General features: G+C 40.3%; 1 protein-coding gene across 2 annotated transcripts in view; it reads right to left on the reverse strand.

Annotated features, from left to right (window-relative positions):
• LOC101851996 overlaps window positions 1–8763 on the reverse strand; it is a 42718-nt gene extending 33955 nt beyond the window's left edge. Inside the window, exon 1 of one of the 2 annotated variants that reach the window (XM_005090590.3) lies at window positions 8597–8763. The gene's annotated coding sequence lies outside the window, so the exon portion shown is untranslated. Of the gene's footprint in view, window positions 1–8561 lie in introns of both variants that reach the window. The other variant, XM_005090591.3, reaches the window with a different exon arrangement.
• Between the last annotated feature and the right edge of the window lie 289 nt (window positions 8764–9052).

The raw sequence follows: 9052 nt of genomic DNA on the forward strand, positions 1-9052 counted from the left end.
CCACCCCCCCCCCCCCCCCAAAAAAAGCAACAAACAACCAACAACAGCAACAACAACAACAAACAAACCGACAACAAACAAACGAACAAACAAACAAACAAAACTTCTGTCGTTTTGTCTGTATATTATAGTTATGAAATTTTCTAAATAAAAATAATACATAATATTATGTTTGAAAGCCCCTACAAATGTATTTCGGATACGGATATTATGTCGTACTGCCTTAAATACAAGATGGACATGGACAAGACTAGATTAACAAACCATTAACTCTACTCCACAAAAAGAAAAACAAAACCAACACTTCAAAAAAACAATTTTAAAAAACCCATCGTTTTGTCAAATACTTTGCTCTTCCTTGGGGCGACAAAAATGTTTCGTTAATTGTCTTACGCTTCCCTCGAATGCGCTTTGCTTGTGTTTCATTATAACTTTAGAGGCACAATCGTGGATTTAAAAAAAAAGTTTTAGCAAATATTTTACGCACCTGAAACACATTAATGATGTCTAAATGCCGAAAATTAGAGGTGCTACTGGAGAGTGACAAACAAAACAAAACACTACAAAAAGAATCGAGGAGAGATCATTATGAAAGATGTTTGATAGGAAAGAAGGCGCAAACCATACAGGGGCATCCACCATCCATCTGCGTGTTTTTTTTTGGTAAGTACGTGTGATGAATAGACAAATCCCTCTTTCAATGTGGTCAAATGTGGCGTATGAGTACGAGTAAAGAGAAGGACATTGACACGATAACAGTTATATAGGATCAAATGTGATTCTATATTCAAACTTAATTAGTGAACTCGGTATCACATATTAAGTAGACAAATAAAGAAAAATGCTAACTGTATAACCTCATTACCAACCGAATTCAAGTTTGGAATGGAACAATGCAGAAAAGTGAGATTTTTAAATGGTTTTCTTAGAAATGTGAACTGTAATTTAGAGCGGTTTTTACGGACATTCGGGCAGTGTTTGTATCTGGTTACATTACCATTAGTGTTTTACTCTTCCATCAACACAATGTAGATCATTTGGAGGTAGGCTGCCTCAATTATGACGCTCAGGAACTTCTCAGATAGAGTATTATCTAGCATACAGACAGAAGTATATTGTAGATTTTTGATACAATATATCTTCCCCACGAGGGAATCAGACTTGCAGCTTTAGAGAGTAACGCTGAGGAGTCTGACCACCATACATCTGCGTTAAAGCTATTCCACGTATACTATTGTGTTAAGAAAGCTAGTTTCAGCACATATCTTTTCGGTAATCAGATTTAGACAATAAAGCGTGGGTGGTTGGCGGGGGCTCTGGTTTGGTTTGCTTCCTCTTTTCTTTCAAACATCGATCGTCCTTAGGCCTCAATTCTCCTCCTTCCTTTTCGCGTTTGTTGTTACGGTACTCTCTCGTAACCAGGGGCGAAGGCTGACTTGTTTGAGAGGGTAATCAAAGTGAAACGGGACCAGATATGGCCTGTAGATATCACACAAGAATCTTACTCGAGGCGGCGACTCTGAGTTGTGAATGAAAACAAATCCGGAATTCATATTGTATGTTCAACCGCCAAAATAATCGGGAACGTATCTTATCAAATATCAGTTCCAACTAAAATTATATTTAACTTTAGATGTGAATACATAAACACAAAGCAAAGAAGCAGAGATGTCAGTACTAGATCTATAAATGTTATAGATCTACCAATAAGTCTAACACTTTGGTAGAACATGACAATTATCATTTTTTAAATTTCACATTTGGCTGTTTTTGTTAGCCTTTCGCGGCCAGGAGCTGGTGTCATAATCGAGGTCACGATCTGATTATAGGACGGTAAAAAGTCGAGGAAAAAAAACAAGCACACGCAGCAGTCAAGAGATTATTAGGAGTTAGTTCCCCTCACATTTGTGAGGTAGACTCGACCAACGTTAGTTAGCATACATAATCAGGGCTTGAGATTGATTATAACTGTGGCCCCAAAGGGGTGAACAGGGTATATGTGGCAATGAAACAGCTTGGACTGCTATGTACATGTTCCCTTCAACTCTATTGGTCGACTTTTCCAGACTCACTCTAAGCTTACTAGTTACTTAATCAAAGCTTGCGACTGCTTATGGAGTGGCCCGAGAGGGGTGAGGAGGCTATTTCTGTGGCCGTGAAACCGATCTGAATTCTAGGCATACTGTTCATTGTTGATTACGAACGTCTTTTTACATTCAATTTAAGAGGTTTACGTTTAAGGGTGAATTTGACAGCGACAATGTTTCAAAATTAGGAAGGGAAGCAGTGATTATGTGATTATATAGACGCTTCGCCCCTGCTCGTAACACTTCTAATCTTCGGCACTTATATGACCTTTTGTTGCGTTGCAAGCTGCAAGTGCGTAAATCTCTTACTAAAATAAAAAAAAAAATTTAAAATAACGATAGTGAGTTTACAAAAAAGTGTTTTGACATTTTGAAATCTAGAACTACATATGTTCTTACCAGTACCAATACAAAATAAAGATGAAGAGTTTAGAAAAAGTGTTTTGGTATTTCGAAATCTAGGAATACATGTATGTCGTTACCAGTATTGATTTAAAAAAAAGACAAGGACAGAGAGTTTAGAAAAAAAGTGTTTTGACATTTTGAAATCTCAAAATACGTGTACGTCGTTACCAGTATCGATAAAAAGATGAGGATACAGAGTTTAGAAAAAAAGGTTTTTTTGACATTTTGAAATCTCAGACTATTTGTATGCCGTTACCAATATCGATAAAAAGATGAGGGTAGAGAGTTTAGAAAAAGTGTTTTGACATTTCGAAATCTAGGAATACATATATGTCGTTACCAGTATCGATCACTTGCTGACAGAAAGGAATATCAGCAAAACAGCGGCTCAGCAAAATGTCTTCCGCTAGAATGATTTTAATCCTTTTTCAACCCACGACGCACTCAATAAGGTGCTAAAGTTATTACGGCCCCAGGAAAAGCATCCCATAAAAAAGAGCGGGCTTGTTATCTTTTTTACAATCCTAAATCTCCCACAGCGCGCGTGGAGCCTCAGACAGAATATAAAATGTGGTTCGTGATGCAGTGATTGAAAAAATCCGATATCAATTTTAACAGCCCAGTGAAATTTATGGGGGGGAAAAGGATGGGGTAGGGTAAAGGGGTACGAGAACGCAAATCCGGTGCATCTTTTAACTGCGCTGTACGATGCATTGTTGGTGTGAAAATGATGGGTACGATACTCATACATTATCCATGTGTGTTCATATTATATTACACATTAGCACATTTGTACACACATTTATACAAACAGCCTCGCAACCGTTCTAGCAAATACTCTGTCACTACTATTATTTCTGTCCGTGAGTCTGTCTATCTTCTATGTATCTGTCTGCCTTTTCTCTCTGTGTCTATTTCGCCCTTTCTCTCTCTCTCTACCTGCCTTCCATCTCTCTCTGTCTTTTTCTCTCCCCTCCCTCCCCCTTCTCTCTCCCCACCTCTCTCTCGTTTTTTTGTGAAAGGCAAAATAGTCCATAATAAATAGTCAAACGTTTAATTGAACACCCACCCCTCCTCTTTTTCTCCCCCTCTCTCTTTCTCTGTCTTTCTTTCCGACTGTCCTACTCTCTCCTTTTCTCCTTTACCCCATTTCTTTGTCTCTCCCTCCCTTGCACTCTCCTTTCTTGTTCTCTCTCTCCAGGGGCGGACTGGCCTATGGGCATTTGGGCAATGCCCCCTGGACCGGTGCTGAAGGGACAAATTGGGCCGCTTATATAAAAAAAAGTTGTCTTCAGATCACTGTGTTTATAAGACCAGTACTCCTTTTCTTTCAAAGTTTAAGAAATCTACTTGTAACTTCGGGTGGAAAAAAACGTGTTAAAATGTACGATTTTTTTTCTCATTGCCAACTTGGCTGAGATCCCGGCACTGACGTAGACCTATTGAGCAACGTTCAGAAAGATGTTTGTTTTTAAAACATTAGTGGAAGGCATCTCGTTTCCGCTAAATTAGCTGCACGAGTTCCAACCAGTTTTTGTCAGTCAACCCAGAGACTGTAAATCATAATATTTAAATTAAGGGACCTTAAATCGGTGAAAATGTGGCAGAAGGCAGTATACTGGCACATGCAGCTGGACCTTCAGCAGTTGAAACAGCGGATTTTGACCAAGTGGACGAAAGCAGTGGATTGGAAGCTGCTACTGATCTATCAGCAGGTGAAGCAACTGAACTTGACGAGGTGGACAAAAGCGGTGAATAAGTTGCAGGACCATCATCAGGTGAAATGAGAGAAATTAAACCAACAATGGAAAGGGAAGCTTTGCCCCTGGCTAGCACAGAACAGACTGCATATACTGAACTTGAAGCCACAGGAAGTGAAGATTTCAGGAGTGACTACTTTAAGAAACCTTGCACTGGAGAAGAAAGGTTGTTGTTTTGGAATCATCATCCACGTCAGAAGACTGATAATCGAGTGGTGCAAAGAAGTTTCATTCGTGAAGACGGTTCTAACAGATGGTGGCTGTCTTATAACAAAGACTCCCATGCACTTCATTGTTCTGTCTGTTTGGTGTTTTCTGCCACTTCAGACACATCCGCATTTCTTGAAGGGATAAAAGACTGGCGACATATACATTCTCGTATTGAACAGCATGAACGTTCGTCTTTGCATCTGCAATGCTCAACAGCATACCTGGTTGATAAAAAACAATCTAGCATTTCTCACGTGTTGGCGAGGGACTACAGTGATGAAGTCAGAAAAAAACGACAAGTGATGAATCGAGTTGCGGATGTAGTTAAACTCGTAGGCAAGAGGGGAATAAACTACAGAGGAAGTACGGAAGAGGCAGCCAACACTTTGTGCAATGCAGAAATTGACCATTGTACTTTCCTGGAAATAGTTAAGTTGCTACGCAAATATGATTCAAGCACAGCTGATCAATTCTGTACAGACGAAGCTACATCAACAGCTGGCCCAATCAAGAAGTATTGTCTTGAAGACGTGTACTATCAAATTGTAAACAACCTTGTTAACAGCATTGAACAAAGATTTAAAGGATCTGCAGTGCCAAGATTGTTTGCTGACCTGTCCCTTCTTCATCCAAGAAACTTTGATGAAGTCCCATCAGAGGCTATGGAAGAGCTGTAAAAGTATTTACTGAGATTTGACGATAACGTCACCGCTGAAAGGCTGCGAACAGAATTGCAAAGCTTTGGAGAACAATGGAAATCACTGAAGCAGTCAGTTGCAGACCACTGTGAGGTGAAAGACAGCGATATTCTCTGTGAATCAGAACTGAGGACACAAAATGTTTCAAGTTCCACTGTTACATGTATCTCATGCAAGGTTTGCCCTCTCTGCTGTTACAAGGTGCTACTCAAGTTGAACCTCTTCACCGATGCTTACAAAGGCATTGGAGTTGCTTACAAGCTACAACTAACCCTGCATGTGTCGTTTTCTGCCCTGAAGGGGATCAAAACCTGTCGCCGAAGCACAATGACACCAGATTATCTTGAGGCATTTATTCTGGTGTCAGTGGAAAAGGAGATCTTGCCCAAACTGGACAATAAAGACATCATTGATGCTGTGGCCGCAGGCTTCTACTCTCTTAGGAATGCTCCGGGATGAGTTCTTGTGCTAATGTTGTTTTGATTTGGTTGTACGACATGTATATATTATATATTGCAAAGTTACTTATCACACACACACACACAACCCCCCCCCACATACACACACATATACCTACCTACCTACCTACCTACCTACCTACCTACCTACCTACCTACCTACCTACCTACCTACCTACCTACCTTCCTACCTACATACAAACATACATACATACATAACGTACACTCACACGTACGCACACAAATACGCACGCACAATATATAAATATGGGTGTGTTTTTTTTGTCTGTTTGTGTGCTCTAACTAGCAACATAATAATAGTATGGAGGCTTAGAAAGATGTTGGCTTTGCATGTTCTACTAGGCCTTAGTGGGCCGGTACGGATGACAAATGCCCGGGCCGGTTTTAAGACCCAGTCCGTCCCTGTCTCTCTCTCTCTCTCTCTCTCTCTCTCTCTCTCTCTCTCTCTCTCTCTCTCTCTCTCTCTCTCTCTCGTTCCCCCCCATTCACACTCTCTCTATATCTCCCCTCTCTTCTTTCCCCCCTCTCTCTCTCTTTCACTCTCTCTCTCTCTCCCCTCTCTTCCCTCCCCCTCCTCTCTCTCTCTTTAACTCTCTCTCTCTCTCTCTCTCTTTAACTCTCTCTCTCCCTCTCTCTCTCTCTCTCTCTCTCGCTCCTGATCTCTTCCCTAAACGCCACCAGCAGTCCATCGTCCGCCTACACTCACAAAACTCTTCATCAGCCTGTAGCTCTATATCTAATGCTCCTGGGTATTCAAGCAGCCAGCCGAGGAAATCACAACTGGCTGGAAGCCCATCATTCAGAGATCTTTGTCCAATCAAGCGTTGTCAAAGCCAGCCTAGACTTGATTAAATCGCTATCGGTTCTCTGTTCAGCCCTATGTTATTTGTTGTAGTTGTTGTTGCTGTTGTTAATGCTGTTGTCGTCGTGGTCGTGGTCGTCATCGTCGGTGTTGTTTATTTATTTATAATATATATAATTTTTAAAAAAATATTTTTGTTTTTTTAAAGAATTCTATTTTCACAGGTAATCCTTATTACAAAAAGGCATTTTAAAAATAAATGTCAGACACACAAAGGCGTACAAAGGTGTAAAAACAGCGTAAGAACAAAAGAGGTCTAAAAAAACACACCACACCACAGCGAACAACAGCAGCAAAAGCAACAACAAAAGCAACAAAAACAACAACAGCAGCAGCTACAACACAAACCCAAACACACGAAAAATAGCATCAACTATAAAAAAAATTCTTTACCGATTTGATTTTTATTTTTCTTTGTTTCCCTTTTCTTTGGTATTTTGTGCTTTCTTTCAAGCTACCGGATTAATTTAGAATCCAAAAGACATCAAAGAAGTCCCATTAAAAGCGCTGACATGGAGAAAAAAACAACAACAACAAAAAAACAAAAACATAAAAACAATACATCTGAAAAACAAAACTAGGTGTCGCATCGGGAGTAGAAACTCCTGGCATTATTTTGACAGTTTTTTTGTGTCAGAAAGCTCAACTTATTCTGAAAGGCCATTGGTCATATGCCTCTTGAAGACAGGCGGGTGTCTTTTCCCTCCCCGCCCATCCTAGAAATGAAGGTCATGTGACAATGTACTCTTAGTATAACAAGGTCGCGCCCGCGCGCGTGTGTGTGTGTGTGTTTGTGTGTGTATGTTTGTGTGTGTATGTGTGTGCGTGTTCGTGCGCGTGCGTGTGTGTGAGTATGTGTGTGTGTGTGTATGTGTGTGTGTGTGTGTGTGTGTGTGTGTGTGTGTGTGTGTGTGTGTGTGTGACCTGTTATGTTGTTTGTCTATTTACTAGAGAACATTAATATTTTCACATTTCATCGTTCAGCTGTTGAAGTGTACTCAACCCACACTTTATCATTTTTATTTCTGATTGAGGTTTCTTAATCTGTGAAATCGGTTGTGTGTGCTGATAAAATGTTTTGCCGAAATTCAAATGCTGAAATATGCTAGAAAAAATACATAATGTTGGTATAACTCTTAAAGGAAAGAAACAGTTGGGTTATTATTTCTCTCCTGAACCCCCCCCAAACTTTCTGGCTTAGTACTATTGAACATCTGGCCGACAATTTGTTTATTTCATATGCTTTATAAAACAGTTTGGTTTTATATAGGATGGATCTGCTGGATTTCATAGATTTGATGTACTGACAGTTAACAACAACAGCTTAAATGGCGTGCCATAGTACTAAAAATATATGGGGCTCTTACTATTTTATTCTGTCTTTATATGTCAAACAAACAGCTTCGGATTTGTATAGATAATTTTGTAGGTTCTTTTTCCACTTTGGTAAGGTTGGATTTTTATGAATAACGATGACACGGCAGCGATGAAAAGAAGGTAGTCATTTCTACAAGCTTAGAGGGAGCCTTTCATGGCAAAGGGTGCACTATTAAAATTAATATTTTCGACTTTAGCTGGAAACAGTGATAATCTTATTCACCTGCTGAACGATGATAATGACGACAATGACAAAAATCAAGACTGAAGCAATGATAGTAACATAAAGAGTGAGTAAGGAGAGAAGGAGATGGACGAGGCTTGCGGTAGAGGGTGGGGGTGAGATAAGAGCAATAACACAAGAATTGCCACCGTCATCCCCGAGCACAGCAACAAAAATCGCATCATGATCATCTTCATCATCATCATCATCATCATCATCATCATCATCATCATCATCATCATCATCTACAACAACAACAACAACAACAACGACAACAACAGCATTAACAACAACAATGATAATTACAACAACATCAACAACAGCAACAACAACAACTACAAAAGAAACAACGGTAAAGGAAAAAAAACGGTAAAATGTCTCCCAAAAAAATCAATAGTGCCAAAAAGGAAGCAAATAAACAAACAAATTAATAAATAAATAAATACACGAGTCAACTCACCAAGCTATGAACAATTAAAAAGCCCCGGCAAATACCTTTAAGCCTCGCTCTCCAGAACAGAAGCGTGTCTGGAGTCAGCGTCTATTTCTACAGGAATCTGGCTCGCTTTGAGCGGTACACCCACCACAACACTGCGCAGTGGAGAGTCGTGAGGGATTGCTGCCGACTTACCGCCCAGGCTGCCTCGCTGGAAGTGAAGCTCACGCCCACTTTCACTCGTCAGCAGCGGCCAAGAAGGGGTGGACACTTAACTCAACCCCCCCCCCCCCACCCTTCCGCCCTTAATATTTACATCCACGCACGTACGCCCGCACGCAAAATAAAGCGAGCAAGCGGGGGAAAATGCCGATTTAGATGTCAAGAGCCACCGGATCACGATTTTGTTTTCTGTCTTTAAACAAGTACAGGTTGTTTAACTTTTCGTGACCTGTTTTCTTGTAAAAGATCATCGTGTTCGATTTTGGTTCTGATGTGTGCGGTTGTCGAAAGTC

The sequence above is a fragment of the Aplysia californica genome, unplaced genomic scaffold, assembly GCF_000002075.1.
Source record: "Aplysia californica isolate F4 #8 unplaced genomic scaffold, AplCal3.0 scaffold00019, whole genome shotgun sequence".
In the NCBI taxonomy this organism is placed as follows: Eukaryota; Metazoa; Mollusca; class Gastropoda; order Aplysiida; family Aplysiidae; genus Aplysia; species Aplysia californica.